We start from the raw sequence: 22,445 nt of genomic DNA, 5'->3' as shown, positions 1-22,445 counted from the left end.
GAGCCAGTGGCTTCAAGACCCTGAGTGTTCATGGCCTGGTTTAAGGTCTTAATAATATGGAAATAAGATAAATGAGGTTTAACATTCAATGCAAGTATATCCTTAAGTCTTGGAACAGTTACTCTACCTCCTTTTACCACTGAGCTTTCTGTCTCCTTCATAAAACATTTGCAGTGTATTCAGTCTGTTTGCCTGATCATTCATTCACTCCTATACAATGAACCATTTTACTTCTGTATTAAAAAGGTTTTATCACTTTCCCTTGAAAGCACCTTATCTAAAGGGATTTCACCAGCTTTAAAAAGAGGCTTTTTAAAAGAAAGACTCAAATGTGACAACAGCCATTCTGTGCTTTATAAAAGCATTTGCAGTACTGCTGACCTCAAGTTTTAAAATATCACATGCAAAATCTTAGAAGATGTGATTTAAAAATAAAATTAATCTGTCGTTCTTGCAATCTGTCATTCTCATTTGTGACCTTCTGAGCTCATAGGCTAGAGTAAGACCAAACAGGGAACATTTTTCTTTGCAACAGCAACAGCAGAAAGGGTTAGAGTCTTTTTATTTCTAGGGACTATTAGGTTCTCATATGTTCACATATCAATAGATCACTAATTTAGCTGTATAAAGAATAACAGCTGGGAACTCTGCCCTTTCCTGTTACTGTACATGTTTTCCTCTCTCGTACTTGTGTGTGAAGTACTCAGTAAACAAAGAGGTGACTTTCATCATACTAGGGAAAACATTATCATAGCTATATTTAGCCAGCCTAAATGCACGAGGAATCCCATTCCCCCTCAAAGACCACAGTGTTGTAGTGTCCCTTTTCCCTCTAGTTCTCCTCAGACAAATCAGTCTTAGAGACTCCTTAAAATTTAGTGTTTATTTCCAAGCTGATTCCCAATACCCTTCCACTCCATTCTTCCTTTTATCCCTGTCTGTCCTGCACTACTTAGGATGGCTTTTTTACTTCCCAGCATCACAAATACTTTGCTTCTTCACAGGGCCTTCACTGTCCATAGAAGAAAGGAAATAGGGAATATTTTCAGAAGGAGCTTCTTGTGGGTCACTTGAGACTCAGGACTGCAAGCATTCTTTTCATGTGTAAAGAGCTTTCCATACACTGCTGAAATCTCAGCCAGTTTATGAAAGTTTTGCTAAGGTTCTTGTGCCCTTAACTAATCTCTTTACACTAGTGAAACTAGCCAGATGGAGAACAAGACCTGATCAATCTTTACACTCAGGCTGGAGGAAAACATACAGCTCTGGCTCTTGAAGGATGAATTGCACATCTCTTTTTGAAAGATTGATTTTCTTTTCATGTAGTGAAACTCTGATCTGATTCCAAGGAACAGGGAGCAGTTCAGAGCCCAAAATGTCATGGAGTAATGAAGAGAGAAAGGACAAATGGACAGGCCTAAACCAGTTGTTTTATGTGTGTATTGCTGTTATAATTAAATAGCTCTGTGAAGGATGTAATTATGTTATCAAGTAGAGGGATTTTCTGATTTTACAAAAACCTAAGTCCATTCACTCTTCCTGGAACTAGTTGTTACACTTGGGTTTTGTAAATAACATCTGGATGTAAAGATTAGAACTTTGGGAGGGGAAAGAAAACTGGCAGAAAAGTTGGACGTTTATGGCTTGCAAGAGATCCATGTGCAAAGGAGAAGGAGCTGCGATTCACCAGTGTTCCGTTCTCAGCATTATACTTCTAAATGTAACAAAGCATAATTGTTGAGAGAGTAAGATTTGTTAGCTTAGCTGACGTTACTGGAAGCAGCAAGGACAATGAGGAATGAATTGCAGCCAACAGAAAGTAGTTCAATCCAACAGTTAAACACAACTTAAATCAGACTTTGCTACCCAGCAAAGTCAAACAGCAGCTGATCTGCAGGAGAGAATAAGCAATCAGATAATCTAGAAGCTGCCTTTCCAGAAAGTAAGATTGTTATTTGTTACACTTTAGGAATATTAGTTTATCTATCTTAGAGTTTTCTTTCCTTCTGCAAAAACATTGCGGCTTGATTCATATATTAAAGTGGTAAAAATTATCTTGTGAAGCCCCAGAAAGGTTTCTCCAGTTTCCGGGTGACTCCTGTTTTCCCTAAAACCCTTTTAGTTTTAAATCCAACCCTTGCTGCTGCCCATCAAATCATGACATTATACAGATAACTGTAAGGAGAATAAGCTTGACTGAATATCCTGGTCTTCTGTCCTTGGAAGACATCAGGACAGCAACATTTTGACACAAGCATCAGATCCATGAGTTCACAGAAAAAAAAGAAAGAAAGAAAGAGAAATGAAGTAAGAGAGAATGGGAAAAAGATATCTGGAGCATGCACAGAGAAGGTTGATTTACAAGAGACCTCAGGTACAAAAGAACTTTAAGTTCTTGTACATAAATTGGTATCAACCTGAAAAAAAATCCCAAAATAAATGTTGTTCAGCCAGGCCCATGGTAGTTTGAATTTAATAACATGTGTTGCAGTAGCAAACACAGAATTTGTGACTTTAACAGAAAATCCTGCCAGAGATTGATAGGTAGATTTTGCTCAAGTGTATAATTTTGTGACTTCTACATGTGCTAAATGCATGTCTTCCTACATGAGATCACACTTTCAACATTAGCAGAGCCTAACTAAATGCACTGTGAGAAACCATGCAACACAGAGAGATGGGTTTGCTTATCAGGCATCCAGGCTGTGCAGAGCCGCCCTAACCAAATGAGCCTTTGTCTATTTTCTTTTCTTAAAGTACAAACTGCCTCTATACCAGAAGAAAATAAATGTCAAGAAAGCACTAGGTCCTCTTTGAAATTCGGACAGGACCAGCAAATCAAAGAAATTGTGAGAAGGGTGAGGCTCATACAAAGAGTACTGTACATAGTTCAGTAATTTGCAGAAATGTGATCTGCTTGAAAACAAGGATCAACCATGTGTTATACACTGCTTTATGAAAGGGTTTTTTTGCTATTAAATAAATGTTTTTTCAGTAGAATAAAAAAAAAACCAGCATGGACATAGTGTCAGAATAATCATTCAGGGCACTCAATCTTTTATGGCCATGCTTTGTGATGGTCCAGTTAAAACAAACAAGCCAAAAAAAGGAAATGTGTAATGTGGAAATTTTCAGTTAAAAATAACAATAGAGATACCTACCTGCTCAAATATTGATTACTATATGTAAAATTCTCAATTCACAAATTCTCGGTCTAGTTTTTTAAAAAAAAGCATATTATTTGCATACAAATGCCAGAACTTTTTGTTTTCAGCCAACTCTTTTACATAGTTATCAAAAAATTATAGAATCACAGAATGGTTTGGGTTGGAAGGGACCTTAAAGATCAACTAGTTCCAACCTCCCTGCCAAGGGCAGGGACACCTTCCACTAGACCAGGCTACTCAAAGCCCCGTCCAACCTGGCCTTGAACACTTCCAGGGAGGGGGCAGCCACAACTTCTCTGGTCAACCTGTTCCAGTGTCTCACCACCATCACAGTAAAAAATTTCTTCCTCATAGCTAATCTAATTATACCCTCCTTCAGTTTAAAACTATTACCCCTTGTCCTATCACTACACTTCCTGATAGAGTGCCTCCCCATCTTTCCTGTAGGCCCCCTTTAAGTGCTGGAAGTCTGCTAAAAGCTCTCCCCAGAGCCTTCTCCTCTCTAGGCTGAACAACCCCAACTCTCTCAGCCTGTCCTCACAGGGGAGGTGCTCCAGCCCCCTGATCATCCTCGTGGCCTCCTCTGGACCTGCTCAAGGAGATCCATGTCCTACTTATGTTGGAGACCCCAGAGCTGAACACAATACTCCAGGTGGGGTCTCACAAGAGCTGAGTAGAGGGGGACAATCACCTCCCTCAACCTGCTGGTCACACCTCTCTTGATGCAGCCCAGGATGCAATCAGCTTTCTGGGCTGTGAGTGCACATTGCTGGCTCATAGTCAGCTTTCCACTAATACCCCCAAGTCCCTCTCCATAGGGCTGCTCTCAATCCACTCATCCCCCAGCCTGTTTTTGTGCTTGGGATTGCCCCAACCCATGTGCAGGGCCTTGCACTTGGCGTTGAACTTCATGAGGTTCACATGGGCCCACCTCTCAAGTCTGTCCAGGTCCCTCTGAATGGCACATCCCTTCCCTCCAGCGTGTCAACTGCACCACACAGCTTGGTGTCCTTGGCAAACTTGCTGAGGGTGCACTCAATCCCACTGTGCATGTCTCCAACAAAGATGTTAAACAGCGCTAGTCCCAATACAGACACCTGAGGAATACCACTTGTCACTGCTCTCCGCTCAGTCACCGAGCCATTGACCGCAACTCTTTGAGTGCGACCATTCAGACAATTCCTTATCCACTGAGTGGTCCATCCATCAAATCCAGGTCTCTCCAATTTAGAGACAAGGATGTCGTGCAGGACAGTGTCAAAAGCTCTGCACAAGTCCAGGTAGATGAAGTCAGTTGCTCTTTCCTTATTCACCGACATTGTAACCCTGTTGTAAAAGTCCACCAAATTCATCAGGCACAATTTGCCCTTAGTGAAGCCATGCTGGCTGTCACTAATCACGTCCTTATTTTCCATGTGTCCTAGCAGAGTTTCCAGGAGGATCGGCTCTATGATCTTGCTGGGCACAGAGGTGAGACTGACTGGCCTGTAGTTCCCTGGGTCTTCTTTTCTTCTCTTTTTAAAAATGGGGATTATGTTTCCTCTTTTCTAGTCAGCAGGAACTTCATCAGACTGCCATGACTTCTCAGATATGATGGATAGTGGCTTAGCCACTTCATGCACCAGTTCCCTCAGGACCTGTGGATGTATCACATCAGTTCTCATGGACTTGTGCAACTTCAGGTTCCTTAGATGGTCTTGAACCTGATCTTCTCCTACAGTGGGTGGTTGTTCATTCTCCCAGTCCCTGCCTTTGTCTTCTGCATTTTGGGTGGTGTGGCTGGAGCACTTGCAGTGAAGACTGAGTCAAAAAAGTAATTGAGTATCTCAGTCTTCTCTATATCCTGGTTAACCATTTCCTTCTAGAGAGGGCCCACATTTTCCCCAGTCTTCCTTTTATTACCAATTTATCTATAGAAGCTTTTCTTGTTGCCCTTGACGTTCCTGGCCGTCAAGGCCATGATTTGATTTTATCAGGGCTTTGGCCTTCCTAACCTGTTCCCTGACTTTTCATACAATTTCTCTGTATCCCTCACAGGCTATCCATCCTTGCTTCCACCCTCTGTAGGCTTCCTTTTTTTGTTTGAGCTTGTCCACAAGCTCCTTCTTCATCCACACAGGCCGCCTGGCATTCTTACCTGACTTCTTTGTTGGGAAGGACCTCTCCTGAGCTTGGAAGAAGTGATCCTCGAATATTAACCAGCATTCTTAGGCCCCTCTTTCTTTCAGGGCTTCATTCCATGTTACCCTGCCAAGCAGATCCCTGAAGAGGCCAGAGTCTGCTCTCCTGAAGTCCAGGGTATCAAGCTCACTGTGCACCCTCCTCACTTCCCTAAATATCTTGAACTCCACCATTTCATGGTCACTGCAGCCAAGGGTGCCCTTGAGCTTCACACTCCCCACCAGCCCCTCCTTGTTGGTGAGAACAAGCTTGAGCATAGCACCTCTTCTCACTGGTTCCTCTATCACTTGGAGAAGGAAAGTATCATCAACACATCCCAGGAACCTCCTGGATTGTTCATGCCCTGCTGTGCTGTCCCTCCAACAGATATCAAGGTGGTTGAAGTCCCCCATGAGGACCAGGGTTCATGAACGTGAGACTGCTCCTATCTGTCTATAGATGGCCTCATCTTCTCAGTCTTCCTGGTTGGGTGGCCTGTAGCAGACCCCCACTATAATGTCACCTGTCTCTGCCCTCCCTTTAATCCTGACCCATAAACTCTCAGTCAGCTCCTCATCCATTCCCAGAGGGAGCTCCATGCACTCCAGCTGGTCATTGACATAGAGGGGGACACCCCCCACTCCTCATGTCTCCTGCCTGTCCTTCCTAAAGAGCCTGTATCTTTCTTTTCCAACACTCCAGTCATAGAAGCCATCCACCACATCTCCATAATGCCAATAAGATTGTAGCCCTGCAGGCATGTGCACATCTCTAACTCCTCTTGTTTATTCCTCATGCTACGTGTGTTTGCATAGAGGCATTTAAGTTGGGCCCCTGATGAAGCTGACTTACTGGCTGGAATTCCTTTGTGCTGCCCTTCAGGTGCTCTCCTGTTGACCTGTGACCTCTCTCCAGGCTCTGGGCATCTATTGTTGTCATTGGCATCAAATTGGTAGGAGTGGGATGGATTGAGATTCCCCTATCCTGGCAAAAAAAAATGGCACCTCAAACATGCTAATATGAACATTCAGAAAGTCCTGGAACAATATTACATTGTCCTGAATGCCCTTAAGTATGTATGTACCTTTCTGAAGATCCATTAGATCATCATACATATGAGCTAATCTCAAACAGAAAATTCTGCTTAGGTATTAGTTTTCATCTGAACTGGAGCAAAGAAAATATATGAAGAGAAGTTTCAAGAAAAATGTTCTTTGGATGGATTGAAATACTTGCTCTGTTCCATTCTCATTTTTGCTTATTTTACACAATGTTGTAATCTGTAATAAAAGCATGAAGTGAAAGTCATTCAGTGCTAAAAGAAAAAAAATCTTTTGATATGGTTGAAAGCTGTTTTTTTCCTTAAATATAATGTTGTCACGCTGATATGGAAAACTTATTTCAAAGGAACAGCAGAATACTTCTGAGCAGAAAAATAGTCCATCAGAAATATTTTGATTGTTGCAGAGCTCCACTGAATCAGCTCACCCCTTGTTAGAGTCTATGGGAATGGTGAGTTGGATACTGTATTGTCTGGCTCTTTTAAAACACAGGATGGAACCACCCATACTTTCACTAACAGTTAAAAACTGGTAATGACCAGAAAAGAAATCCATTTCTCCTGAGAGAAACTGACTGCACAGAACTGAGATCATTTCTCATAGAAAAATAAACAGGAAAGAGATAATTGAATACAAGAAAGGTGCCCATACCATGGCAGCATAATTAAGGATGAAAGCCTACAGGAAAGAAATTACTAGAAGAAAGAACAAATGTGCAAATATTTGTTACTCACAAAAACATGTCCACCTGGACTGCAAAAATTCTTAATGAATTACACCCCTGATCTTTCAGATATACTGTGTGTTCTTAATTTTACATGGATATGCAGATTTTCAAACGTATTGATTTAATTACTTATTGCTTAGAGGACTATAGCCTGAGTTTGGGCTTTTTCATGAACCCAAGGGATTTGTTAACTCAAATCCCATTTATGACTTTGGGTTCTTTTAAACAAGCACAGCTTAAATATATACTCCAATTAGAAGTCAAGTGAGTCTGAAAAGTGTGAGACATTCCCACACTTTGTTGAAAGTCCAAAATCAGACAGCTAACTTGTGTCTCCAGAAATGGCCTGGTAATAGTGGGAGAACCAGAGCCTTCACATGAGAATCTTTCACTTGGGAATGAAACCAAGAAATGCAAAAGAGGTGGAGGCTTGGAATGATCCAGAGGTGATGTCTGATTTGATCCCATACTTTTTTCCAAAAGCATCAAGTATTTGGTCATTTCATCTTGTGTGTCATCTATCATCTTTTCTATATGTATCTCATCCATATGCAGGACACTATTCCCTCTATATAGGTATCAAAGTCATTTAAAATATTTTCTTGATACAATCAATAACAAAAATCAGATGACTTACCTGATCCCATTTTCCACTTTGCTAAATACCTACTCATCTGCCTAGTATGGCTTTTCTGTAAGATTAAAAAAAAAAAAAAAAGTAATCCTTGGTTGCTTTCATCATGGTATCATTCCTGGCCCCAAACTCTAGTCCCAAGCACTATTATTCCTGCAATGGATTTTTGCTCCAGACCCAAAGGGCATAATAAGTCTCAGCTGAAACCTTAAACAGGCTCCTGCATGTCCAACTACCTGCAACTGCCTACATCTATTTGAAGATATTTAGATTTGCCAGAAAAGCATTATTACTAATGAGCCCCCCACTAGATTTTTTTCCTCTATCACCTGTACTGTTGTGACAAAACATAATTATTACAAACCATATCATCTGGCAAGTACACCAAGGATTTTATTACTATAACATTGAACATTTTAGTATATTCAGACTTTGCTGGTGAAAATGTGGTACTGCATCCATCATCTGGAAGAGAAATAGGGATGTTACCAGGAGGCAGTAACTTCTTAATGTCTACAGCCAGGTCTGCCAAAGGTACCCTGCCAGCACCACAGCGCACCAAGACAACAGCCATGCTAGTGAGTTGTTTGGAGCTCCACATAAAAGGTGTGTCTGATTAGACAAGCTTTTAGCTACACATACCAGATCTGAGGATTGACAGAGAAATGCTACTTTAACTTATATCTGCCCTGGATTGAAGCCAGACTTGCAGAACTGCTCAGGTAAATGAGACTTTGACTGTATCAGCCCAGCTCTAACTAGATGAGTCCAGTGGCAGCTAGAAAACAGAAGCAATAGCTGAACTTTGCAAAGTCAGCAACAGCTATATAACAGTTTCCTGAGACACATGAAGTGAAAGACCAGTAGGTGATGGAAACCTCAAGTGACACTGCTGATTGGCCCTGTATATGGAGAAAATCAAAGATACTGTACTGGAACTATGTAGTTAGAGAGACAAATTGCATTTTGTGTCAACAGTCCAGTATAGAAAGTAATAAATAGTGGAGACAATAGCCCCATGGGGAGGGGTGGGAGGAAGAGATGAAACAGGAACCCGACATCATGTGAAAAGCTGAGTCCAAAGAGGAGCACAAGGGTCAACCTGTCAGCCAGCATTTTGCCACATCAAGTGGTTAGAGTAAGTGTCCTGTTCCCCAGGGTCCATGCTGCCAGGCTGAACTGTACCAGAGTGGTTGAGGCTTGATTTCTGCAACTGAGTGAGAGCGTTATAGGACAGAAATCACTGCCTGCCTACAATACACATCCCACTTAACAAACAAACTTTGAATTTTATCTTACTCGGTGTTGGTTCTGTTCTTGTATCTACTCCACCTAAATTTCCTTTAGCAAGTTATCTAGAGAAGAAAGTATCATTTTTTCAGACAATGAGAAATAATAAGCATAATGGTTAATTCTGAAAGGCATTGACTAACATTCTTTGACAAAGGAAAATCTTAAATCTAAGCATACTTGTTAGGTGAAGAGGGTATTGGCATTCCTGATAGAGCTAGTTAGAAAATGTCTTTTCCCTGGATAAATTTCAATACGTCCTTCCATCTGCTTTTGCTTTTCTTCCAAAATATCTCTAGAATAAGCTGGGAAGGGGAGCGGCGGGGAGAGATCAGCAATTAGTTTTCCATGTAGATATTTTAACTTTCCTACCTTTCTAGAGAAAAAAAAGGCTAGACAATTCTCCCATCTGTCCCACTAGCTAGTGCTGCCCAACCATTGCCACCCAGGTGTAATGGTGCACACACCTCACCTGGGAGGTCAAGGTCTGAGATGCCTCACACATGCTAGGCCATTGCTGTTTCCATGCAAACTGGATCATTATTGAGGCTCTGCAGCTTACTGACAAAAACTTGCCTTACTATTAGTCAGGGAACTCAGGAACCATAAATCAGTTTATAAAAGCCTATCTGTTGTTTACACCAGTTTCAGACGCCTTTGTTTAGGTCAATGTGTTCCAGTGGTTTATTTTACATAGTTCAATTGATTTTGTCACACACACACACACACACACACACACACTTCACCCCCACCCCGACTCCCCCCAAAAAGCAAAAACTATTGGAGGAAAAAGAGGCTTTGTTATTTTAATATCATAGGAAGCCCCACAGCTTCCAGTTCCCAAAACACAATGAGAGCACAACATTGCCATTGATGTCTGTTGTATTCATGCAGGAGTACAAATCCCAAGGGACTGAAGTCTCCTATTCCAGGGGAACCTGGAACAGCAGTGGAATTTGCAGCTTTTTTTCTCACTTCTTTCACAAGCCTGCCCATACTATGGTAACTACTGGAAAGGATCTTTTCTACTTTTTTTTAGTATCTTTCCCTTTGGTGTGGCAGTAATAATGAAGCATTTTCTGTCAGTGTTGAGTACCCTCCCTTATGATGAGGGACATAATATGATCAGACACATTTCCCTACAGGTGTGAAAAGGCTTGCCAGTTTATATCAGCTGGACCATAAATAATGACTCATCTGCAGTGTCTGACCTTTACAAGTCCCTGTTCCCAGTTAATCAAATGAATTTGAGGGCTGATTTTGAATAAATGCTTAAACTTTTTAATTTAACCTTCCTTCTCCCTATTGCCTTATGAGATTCCCTTGTGGTAGAGCCAATATCGCTTTTTGATTCATAATTTATACTGGCTTCTTCCTAGATCAGAATAACAATACATTTCCATACGGTGCATCTCTTAATGTGAGAATTAATTTTCTTGAGAAATATTTTACCTGGGCAGTATTTCTTAACTTCATAGGTGCAAAATAAGAAGTCTCAAGCTAAAGAACCTGAGGGTTGGTTACTGCAACTCCTAGGCAGAAATGGTGGTACTGCCATTACACACATAAGGTAATAGCTCTTAAACATCTCTTTGGAGTACCACTCCCAACTTTGGTCTTTGGGAGGGCTGCCATTAATATTGGTGGTGCTAGAATTTCTCTCCTAACACTTGAAAGATTAGACACTTTTCCAGGTACAGACCTTAAAAAAAAATGTTGGAGAAAAAAAGAATTAAGAGCAGAAGTCTGGCCAATATAAACTGGTGTTCAGTTTACTGAAAACAAAGCAAGCTACATCAGCTGAGGTAACAACACATAATGCTTAGTGTATCATTCTGACTCATATTATACTCCTATAAATGAGATTTACTGAAGTAAACAATCCAACTGGGAAAACCTATGTGACCATGTCTTACATGTTCAGAGCCTATGAGGACTCTGCTTAAAATGATTCTACCTTGATTTTACAGGCTGCAGTTTAAGTTGATCTCAGGATGAAGTCTTCAGAAAGGCTGGCAGGGAGCTGCTAGACAGCTGATCTCATCTTCAAATGAAACCATTTACAAAAATGGGGAAGAGGGGGAGACACACAAAACCCAGCATGGAGGATAAACAATACCCATGGAAGGGCGCACTGTAATACCGCTCCTAACTCTTAGCCATTTGATGGAGAACATATGTGTCAGATTATAGTCCCAGGTTCCTATTGTTTTCTAGTGTTCTCTAGTTCTCATTAAACCATGAAGCTCAGAGTTTACATCTTGTACAGCATAGCTGGCTACATAAAATTCCTAAAGTTATAAATAAACACTAGATTTCATGTATAAATGAATTGTGTAACTTGGTACCTGGTTGCAACAGAGTTGCAATGATACACATTTTATAGTAGAAACAGAGAAGTCAGAGATGTGTAAGTAAAATGGTTAGAGGGCTAGAATGATTTCATATGAGGAGAGACTAAAAGCATAGAGACTATACAGTTTTAGGATGAGATAAATCAGAATAGACACAGGAGATATAATAGTTGTTATTGGGATAGTAAATTATTCACTGACAGTCATTCTTTCTTATAGTTCAAAGACACATACAGTAGAAGTCAACGTGTAGGAAAAATGTATTGCACATTTTATGTTAATCACGTGAAATTTATTGCCTCAAGATATCACCATATCTAGATTTGGGGAGGTCTATAAAAAGAGTTAAACATTCAGGTAGGTCTTAGTCAGGTATATGATGACAGTATTTGCATTTAGCAGTACTAAATCTAACTTTCTCCATGCTGGTTATTCCCTAACACTGTACACTTCCCTCCAACTGACTGTTAACATCACCTGCTTCTGATCTCTATACACAGGAAAGCAATTTCAAGTTCCTGAAATCCAAACTGGTTAAACTATTTCAAAAACTATTTGTTTGAAAGTGCATTCAGTTCTCATCCCAATCCAAGTAAAGTTTAGTAATTGACTGTACAATCACAAATCTTAGAGATGTTTAGGAAGTCATGCTTTACAGCCCGGTTTCAGATGGCTTTCTGTGGTTATTTGTTAAGTTTTTATTTACCCAAATGGAATTGCTCATACCTGAAACTTATTCAGCGTCAAATTTATATGTTTCCTTTGCTCAGTCAGAAACAGAATTACAGTATTTTTCTAGCTGTCTTGTAGTTCCAAAGAGTTGAAAACAGGTTTCTGCCTGTTTTTAGCACAGCTTTTTCCAAGCTTCCCAGATAAATTAATTACCAGTCTTTGATATTTCAAAAGTTCCTCCTATAGCATGTGTCATATCTTGCATCCATTAAATGCTTTCATCCAGGAGATTGATGGATTTTACATCTGAATCTTCATGCCAGAAGCTGAAGCTGATTTTTAGCCCCCTTTTTCTCATATTTTAGATAGTTTTGACTAACCTTTTACTAGAGGAGTAAAAGGAAATTTGACAGACATTTTTCTTTCTGTCATTCTGAGACATATAAATGCAAAAGAATAAAGATATTTTATGCAGCAAATTATACAAGTAGTCATGCCACTTAGGTAACTTGTGAAGCTGGGATTTCCAATTGCAAGTTTATTCTAAATTGCCTGGCACTGAGCCACAGAAGATGAAAACTTTTAAAGAGGTCTTAAACAGGATCCACCAAACAAATGCAATACTCAGAGATACTAGATACTTTTGAAAATCCTAGGTGTTAATTGCTGCAGTGATGGTCTTGTGATTTCGGTTTGTTCTAATGTCATCTTTGAATACATCTTTTCATGAAAACAGAGTTTTATTTTTGAACGCCACATGTTTATTTATTGGGGGATGGAGGCTAATTTCCCACATTCATGCTTCAAATTCAAGCAAGGTCTGTGGATGTAACATCAAGACTAATGCAGACTGTGGTTATCACTAACTAATTTTCAGTTGAGAATCTGGACTAAAATTAAAAGGTATCAAATAGATAGCCAGTATTTATCATTTCAGAGCAAGTAATGCAGTAAACTGGTATCCTAAATAGAGAAGTATCTGCTGTCCTAAATAGAGAAAAAAACATGGTTAATGAATGTACCTGATGAACATGGAGCTATATTTAATATTTCCCATATATCAAACACCAGAGCTCTCAGGCCACACTAAGACAACATCTGTTCCACACTGAACTGCTGACACTTTAATCCTCTATGATTTTCAAAGACATTCAGGAGAAAAAGATGGAGAAGAATGTGCAAAATTTTTAATGTCCTTGCTAAAATTCATATGGAGGGCTGCACAGAATCCATTAGGTTTAAGTGTATTGAATGTAAGCATAGGAAGTAAAGAAAACAATGAACTATACCATCACAGATTGCAGATTTTGTACCAAGGGGAAGTTGTGGAGCAGAATAACTGATACAAAACTGCTTGACTGTAGAAAAAAATTACCGTAATCTCTTGGCATTGAGGAATACAGCAGCAGTAAGCAGCATCTACTCTTCCCTGCAGTAAAACACATGCAACTCTTTTGAAATCATTGGCTACTGATATATGTGGCACAGCTATAATTTTTCAGGATTTATGACGGCTTAATTCAGTCCATTAGTAGTTAATGAATAAAAATAGCTATCAGATTTTGTAGACTAGTGAATTTTAAAATAAGCTAACCTCACACTGAACTTCCATTGGCAAACCTAACCATGCCAGCTCAAATTGCAGAAATCTTTGTCTATTTACATAAAGGAGACAAAGAATTAAATATAAATGAAATACAAATACAAGTGTATTAATTTCATTACTTGTTCTTGCCAAATGCCAATTCTCCCCATCCACTAAAAAGGTAACACAAATAGAAAAGCTGAATACCAGAAGGCAGTAAAGAGGCAAAGACTGAGGAGAATTGTATGGAATATTGAAGTTCCAAAATTCAGATTGTCTAGAGTAGTATATTGCTAACAAATGGTTGTGTAAATAGATGAGAAAAGCTTGATTGCAGCAAAGAAAGGATACAAGGTGAATACACAGTTGTTGCCAGTTGCTATACAGGTTTGACTAAATTTTGTTAAGGAAATTAAACTCCAGAAAGGTCCAAAAGAATAGAAGATAAATGCTTTAAGAAAATTGTTACAAAACTGCAACAGGAACAAATTATTTTGCTTGTAGGAGTTTTGGCACATTTTAGAGGACCACATACATGAGAGTCACATGAAATTCATTTCAAAAACATGGGAGTGAAGCACATGCTTCCACTGGCAGGATGGCATACAGATTGTGTCCTGGAAAAATCTGAAGCCTGCATGGAGGAGCCCATAGATTTTTTTGCCAGTTCTATCCTTTATTTTCTAGAAGTACAAAATGTCAGAGGTAATCTGGCAGCTCAGTGAATCAGAGAGCAGCACAGAGTACAAATTGTTCTGGTTTGAAGAGTTACATAAAGACTGCAAAGGATATATTTTGTCTCTATTTGTCCACCTCATCCATCCATTTCAGTGATTAAAGTATTACCTACTGCACACTGCCACAAGAAAACATGAGAAATTATAACTCCTTGTTAAAGCCCCGATGAACTTTGCACAGGCAATGAAAAGGCCCACACAACTACACTAGATAAGTCACCAGATGTGGAACTTGTCCCTTTCTGTAAGCCTCTCACAACTTGATTTCCAGATATTCAAAGTCTCATCACCTTTCAAGACTGGACCACAAGGTCTAGTTTTTCTTATTCTGTTTGATGGAAAAGGGACAGAAAGACAGCTAATTTTCCTCTTTTTCCATTTCAAAGCCAGTTTTCTATATGTATTACTTTGATTCAATATGATGTAAACACAGTCAGCTGAACAAACTGAATCCTTCATACCTCAAGCAGCCTACAAAATGGAAGCAGATTAAATAGGAAAGGTACAACACCTGAATGGTCCAAGACACTAGAGACCTGCTGAGACCCTTGAGATCTGGCAAATCACCCCTTATAAACATTTTCTCCTTACATTAGTGGGAAAAAAGAAGCCAACTGAGTTCCCATATATGCAATCAATAGGCGGCACACTCACCCCAGGTTATTTATTTGTTAACAGCACGGCATTGATAATACAATGTGATGCAATTTATTTGCTTAGTGCATTTTTTTATATATATATATATATATATATATCCACTTACCCAATGCATGGAGCTCTGAATTGTGTTCATTGTACAAGTTGGCTATTGCAGGCAAAGGTGTATTTGGATTAAAATGTATCAATATTGGTGGGAACATTTTCCCAAGACTTGCCCACCTCAAAGAGCTGAGAGCACTGGAAATCCCATAGAAAATTCCTGGGAGGGCATGCTTTAGGGGAGAACATGGAGCAGAGCTATAGCGTGTTTCTATGCTTGAAATAAGGTGCAAAAACTCCATTGAGTGTCAAAGCTGATTGAAGTCCTCAGGGATCAGTGAACTGAGCTCTAAGGAGTTTAGATCAGGCCCAAAATGGCTTCTCAAACCAGTGTGAAATTTCATAAAGGATTTGCCTCTTGGCTTCTATTTTTCAAAAGAACCCACTTACATACGCTTCAGAAATGTTGGAAATCTTCCTGTGGATATCAGTAATGTACTTACTAGGCAAGTCACTTTTAACATGTCTTAAGCTCATGAGGTCTAACATGTATGAATCTGTTTACATTACATTACCAATTTGGACTGTATTTCAGATTCTTTAGCCAAACAATGATATTATTCACTTCATAAATATATAAGGTCTCATGACAAACTGCTATTATTTTTTTAATGAGAATAACTAACATAATATTAAAAACTTCCTGAAAAGGAACTCAGACCTTGCTAAGGAGTTTTACTTCTTAACAGATATATAATGTTACATCCTCAGTGTGCTCCAAAACAACTCTGAAAGACAAATCTTTATAAAGTGTAGTAGATATGAGGTAAAATATCATGCTTTGCTTTGGGATTTGCCAGGCTTCTTGTCTTTGAGCTTTCATTTTTATAACAGTTTGTGAATCACTGGAAGGAAGCCAGGATTGCAAGTGTTTCAAATTACATAAAAACAAATATGTAAACACACAATTCCAGTATAACCTGAAGATTACAAGGATAATCTCCAGTTTGGTCCCTCTCTTGTTAAGACTGCAATTTCTTATGTCCCTACTTGATAAAAACATTCGCTTCAAAATACTTCTTAGTTTTTCATGCTATCAAGGTAAATAAATTTAAGACTTTTAGTACTAGCATAAAAAAGCACTAGTCCTAAAGCCTACTGTAGACAGCACACTCAAAGAGAGCACTAATCAAAACAAGAGCTGTTCAAAACTCAGCATCATGATCTGGGACAAGTCATCAGCAGTTGTAAATCATCGCCACCCTTGGAAGTAATTTACATCAGCTAAGAGCCTGGCTGGAAACATTGATTGGTTTGTGTTTAAAACCTTTTCCTCTGTCTTTGGGTTATGAAGCAAAGCACAAAATCTAAGCAGCAGAGTACACTGTCTTCATATTATAAGCTTATATGAATGACTTCCACTGGCTTTCATCCAGAAATACAGCTCAGGATGTGTTCATGTAAAACACAGCTCTCATTTGTCAATCACAGTTCCAATGCTTTAAAGACATTAACATACTTCAAAGTATGTTAATGATTTGACTGTGTTGTTCTAATAAGTCTGATTCTGGGTTTGTGTGCCCTTGCAGAGCATGTTTCACTCAGTTCTAACACTTCTTAGGCTAATCCAGTCACTTCTGCTGATAGAAATTATGGAAATTGTGAAATTTATTAAATTGTGCCTTGAGAAACATGAAATTTATTAAATTGTGCCTTGAGAAAAATACATATATGTGGCCAAGAAGTAAGGTATTAAATGAGAAGTCCTCTTACCAGGGCAAAATATTTAATTTCTAGAAAAATACAAATGAGTCAAACAACTAAGAAAATTCTCAGACATAGAACATAGCTAATTTAGAATTAGATTAAGGAATACTCTGTCCACACTACATCTGAAATAGTTTCATTTACTATAGTTAGAATATCAACACCAATTTCTTAAATGACATAATTTGTTTTCTTTTTTTAAATAACCCTTCCTTCCTGCATAGCTGAAGACCTCTTTTTGTATAGTTCCATAAACCAAGCCTGAAGAAAGGTAAATAAAATTAACCAATTAATTTCATCCAAGATTTTTCCTAAACAAATCTAATTTTGGGGTACCTACACCATTTGAAAATATCTGTAAAATTAAGTGAAAGCTTACACTTGAAATGAGGAAGAGAATCACAGAATCAGAGCATCACCATGGTTGGAAGATATGTATGGATATTGTCTGGTCCAACCCCCTTGCTCTAAACCCGATCAGCTAGAGTAGGTTGCCCAGGACCAAATACATAATCGCATTGTTAGATAACTTAACAGTTTAGATGTAATTACTTGAAGTCTTGGTTGACAACAGATGAGAATTTACAGCTAAAAACATAAACTTTTCTAAAAAGTTAAATTCTAAACTTAAAACATGGATGCTGAAAATAAGAATATATTTTAGTTTTAATAGGAACTACAATTCTTGAACAGAACACGTTTAATAAATATATTTAAGAACTACTAATTAGAAAGCAGAAATTGGTCAAAATTCCTTCCATTTTAAAATTAGGCTTCCATATTAAAATCAGCTTCTAATGTGGCCATGTTTTTGTTTTGCCAGGCCCATGAGGCCAGTTTCAAGATGCAAGCAGGAGATAATTCATACTTATTTCATAGCCAGGCTTCTATACTCGCACTCATAGATTTGCTGACAATTAAACCACCAAGCAATTCTCACACAGAATCCAAAGGCTAAATTAATCCATTAATTCTTAAGGTATTGTTCTTTATTGGGATCACATGCATATATGTTTTCTGTGTCAAAAAATAGAGATTGTGTTGTATTTCGTACCATGTATATCTGGACTATGGCAATAGCAGGAGTTCTCTACTTCTGAACAGAGCTGCCTATAAGCACTCTTCATGCACTGTTGAAAATGCAAGCATTAATTACAGCGGCTACTCAATACAGATATGTGTTCCCTGAGGAGGAGCAGGAAAGCACTGTTTCTAATTTTAAAGACTGGAAATTTGGAGCAATAAATAATAAATGCAACATGTCTGGCCAAATTCTTGAATAGGAGAGGATATATAATTTAGACAGGACATATACTTGCATTCAAATAGAAGGTGCTACTCAGAAAAAGAGGATTCCTCCTATACCAATTCAGTTTCTGTAATAATTGTGAGTAACAATGATAATCTAAAATGAGGATATACAGCCAATCTTCAGTTCTCTTCAGTGAAAAATTTTGGTAGAGTCTAAATAAGAAGACTTCAAAATAGTCATGTTTTGAATGTGTCCTATATCTTGATACACAGCTGACTTCGTATACTGCTTGAAGGAAGCTAATCAGATTTCTACCACAGCACAAAAGCTAAATAGGGTTGTAGCCGCTACAGACTCTAACCCTATTCTGGAACATCCATGTTTACTGTAAATTCAGTTTGCACCTGCAGAAGTAATCACTCTATGGTGTCACAGTTCTGCTGGAAAAAAGAAAAAGTGAAAAAGGACTGCAAGTGTTGTCATATGAATCATGCCGCCTAGGAAGAAACATGATGGTAACATCTAGAGATGTAGCTGAAAGTACTTTTGTAATGTAAGAAAGTGAATTGAATGTTTTATCATACAGTGTGCTCCTCACATAACCAAGAATGGGTCAGCTTGTTCTGAGAGTCTGGGCCAGATTATCAGAATGTAATTTGGTTTTTTGCATAGTTGTCTTTGCTGGTCATGTCCTATAAAATAAATTCAACACAAAGGGAAAGTCCTCTTGCCTCCAGTTAGTATTTTATTTCACTAGTTCTCCCAATACAATTTCACCTTCTGTTTTGCAAGCAGCTTCATTTTGTATTTAAAGAAAAAGAGAGAGACACAGAATACATATTTGCATGGCATTGCTTTGCTTACAACAGTAAAAATGATAATTATAATCCACTGTCAAACGTTACAACAGGAATATAGTAATTTCATTATTCCATATCAGGTGATGTCTGATTAAGAATTTCTTGTTTGCATGTTTGTTGAAACAAAACAACAACATGGCAAATTTGAAGTATTTGTTCAAGAGAACAATGGTCTTGGCAATAATGCACTATCAAACTTGGTTGTACTGCAGGGAGCAATAAAAAAAAAAAAAAAGTAGTTGTTTGAGTCTGATGAGGGAGATAATATGTTGAAATAATGGTTCTTTTGTTTCCTTACTTCCCTGCTAGCTCCATTAGGACATAAATTTCCCCCTTGTGATAAACTAGTATAGGGTCCTGTGGGTAGCCCAGTGCCAACTGCGAGTCTGGCTTTTTGAGGAGACCACACTATCAGACTGATGGAAGAATCAAGTATTTCGAATAGGGATTCAATCAAATAAGATGTTGCTATCCTTATCTGTAGGAGAACTATAGTTAAGACACTAAATAAAGCTGAAATGGTTCTATTTTACTGGAGGTTTAATCCCTTTAGGATTAGTTTTCATGCTGAGATAGGGGCCTTATTTCTTTTCTAACTTTGTGCTAAAAGAAAACAAATAAGTTTGCTGTTAGCCTCTGTAAGTATTGATTTTCTTTTCTTTTTGACATGTTTTCTTACAGCCACCAAGCTGTCCTTACCATTTTAATGAACCCCATTGGAAATTTTATTGTGGCGATGCTGTTGTACCTTTACACATAAGAATTTTTGGTGCTTTTGTTCTGAAACTGCTGGGATTTATAGGTCAGCTATAAATATTTATTGTGCAACCCCCACTTTCCCTAAAGTGACTGAATAACTATGGGATACTGTCTGTGAATGTACTGAAGTTAAGTGCATTCAGAAAGTCTGGAAGGTTCACAATGGACACATATATGAGCATGTTTCCTTTTTGGAACAAAAATAAACAACTCAAGTAGACTCAAGTTCAGAGGGATCAGAGATCACCCCTTTTCATCTACATATCCAGAACAACATATTAACCATGCAATAAAGACTAAATATTTTGTTACAAGCAAGTTCTTCAGTCATTTCAAAACACTTTTGTCAGATTAGGGGAATCTAAAGCAGAATTTGTCCCATTCAGGATCACACAGTCATTATGAGACTTTTGTATAATCTTCCTGCAAACTACTTAGCCAAACTATTACTTCATTTACATTGTAAGCTTCTAGAAATCGCAATATTGCCCCTTTCTTGTTTAATATCTTTTTTCCACTGCTTGTACATTGTTGTCATATGTCTCATACTCCATAATGAGATGGCATGTACTATGTTCGTTATTACCTCTATAATCTAATGGGTTTGATCTGGATTTTTCTTGGTGCTCTTAACTCAGGCTCTTTCCATTGCTCTTCTAATCTGACAACATTCTTTGTATGCATATTTACTTTAATAATGTCATCACCTATACCCACTTGCAATGCAACCAAACATTCCCCATTTCTTATAGGTTGCTGAATCCTTTCATTTTATTCTAAAGCAGAGAGACAGCAATTTATGATAAGGGTATATAGGTCTGTGGCCTCCTCATCTATTCTGACTTAATATCTATCCCTCTCATATTCTCAGGGAACCATGGAGGTAATCATTTCTGAAAACTGGCCTGTAGATTATATAGTGGTATAGTAATACAGTGAGAAAGATAGAGCAAAAGATATTATTCTGGAACATGTGAGTATCACTTAACCAAAAAAACCCCCATGATTTTTAATGACTCATACAATCAGATATTCTCTATTCCTACAATGGCTTGAAGTTACCAATGCTTTAGATCTTTTTCCAAGCTTCACCCTGTAAAATGCTGAGTGTTTTAATAGATGCCAAATAATAGAATGTTATTCTAAAGTCAGATGAAAATGAGATAACTCATCACTTCACAGAGCTGATTTTTAACACAGATCTTACCCTAAACTGATACTATGATTCCTGCATTCAGCCTTTGACTATGAATTAAAAAAATGAAATTAACCCAGTGTACAACTAAAGACATTTTTTTCCTGTTGCTGGAAACTCGGCATGCAATTCATAAATTAAAATGTAACATTTCCTCTCCCCATGTGGTTGCTAAGAACTATGCATATACTCAGGCTCATCAGTTCCACATAAAATTAACAGAACGCAAAGCCATACATTGTGCTTGGATCCATATACTCAGCAGCCACTGAAAAGCTTTCCAGAACATAATACCTAAAGACATGTGTTGTTCTTTTCAGACTCTGTGACAGAATTACAGTTGATCTATACTGCAGTTTTGCTATCCCCATGCAGCAGTCTGAGTACAGGATTTAAAGCTTAGCTTTACAGCTACTTCTGCTCAACTATGAACTGAAAAATGACAGTTGTTTTGCAGCATTTTCCAAAAGAGAATGGGTTCCAAAGCAAAGACATTATAAACTTTCTGAGAACAGTGAAATATTGTCAAATTACATTTGGATCCAGCTTTTCCATTATAAATCCCATAGGAAATTATAGTTTGCAGATGGGAAGTAAATGTCTCAATGAGATGTGATCTAAGTGGTACAGTGAGAGGTTTTTATGAAAAGAACAAATTAAAAAAATAACAAATATTTTATTGCTTTTCTCTAACATGGTCAGTGTTAGGTTAATGGTTGGACTAGATGATCTTCAAGGTCTTTTCCAACCTTGATGATTCTGTGATTCTGTGATCATCTGCCTAAAACTATTAGCTTGACTTAAATTGTCATACCTTTAATGATTCCCAGAAGACTACATTGGTAAAGACATATCACAGGGTTCTTTCTCATACATTGCAAAGAAGAGAATGGTTCATTAAAACTGTCATTCAGTCCCACTTAAATATTACATTTTTTTAAAAATTATAAAGTTTGTATCACTGATTTTGAACAGCACGAGGGAAGTTTTATGTTCCTTACATAACTGTCTGAATCCATACAGCCAGCTAGTAAAATACAGCTGTTCTCCCCTGGCAGACCACCTCAGTAGACAGGCCTAGAAAATCACAGTGTGGTCTTTGGGTAAGCAGAGTAGAAGCCAAATGAGTAAGGCAGTTCTTAGAAACATAAAGTCAAGCAAGACTAAATTGCCTGAAGTTTATTTGCAAAATTAAAAACTAATTAACAAGAGGAAGCTGAATTAAAACATAAAGAACATGTCTGTATTCAAGATGGAATGAAAGCATTGGACGTAATAGAATTGGAAAAATTTGCAAAGTTGAAAGATTAGTTGGAACATGCAATAAACACTCGAGGGAAGGTGGTCCTGGGAATAGGGCACCAGAGCTAGGCTCAGGAGGCTTGATTCCACCATTAGCCTTAAAGGACCCTAGTTTTAGGAAGCACGAGTATCCAAACTCTGAGAAGCTGGCCAATTTAAGGTAGTAGGAAATCACAGACCACAGTGGTTGATGCTGAAAGGTCCTTTGCTTATGGGAACAAAAT

The sequence above is a fragment of the Strix aluco genome, chromosome 1 (assembly GCF_031877795.1).
Source record: "Strix aluco isolate bStrAlu1 chromosome 1, bStrAlu1.hap1, whole genome shotgun sequence".
Lineage (NCBI taxonomy): Eukaryota > Metazoa > Chordata > Aves > Strigiformes > Strigidae > Strix > Strix aluco.
Note: the sequence above shows the minus strand (reverse complement) of the source record.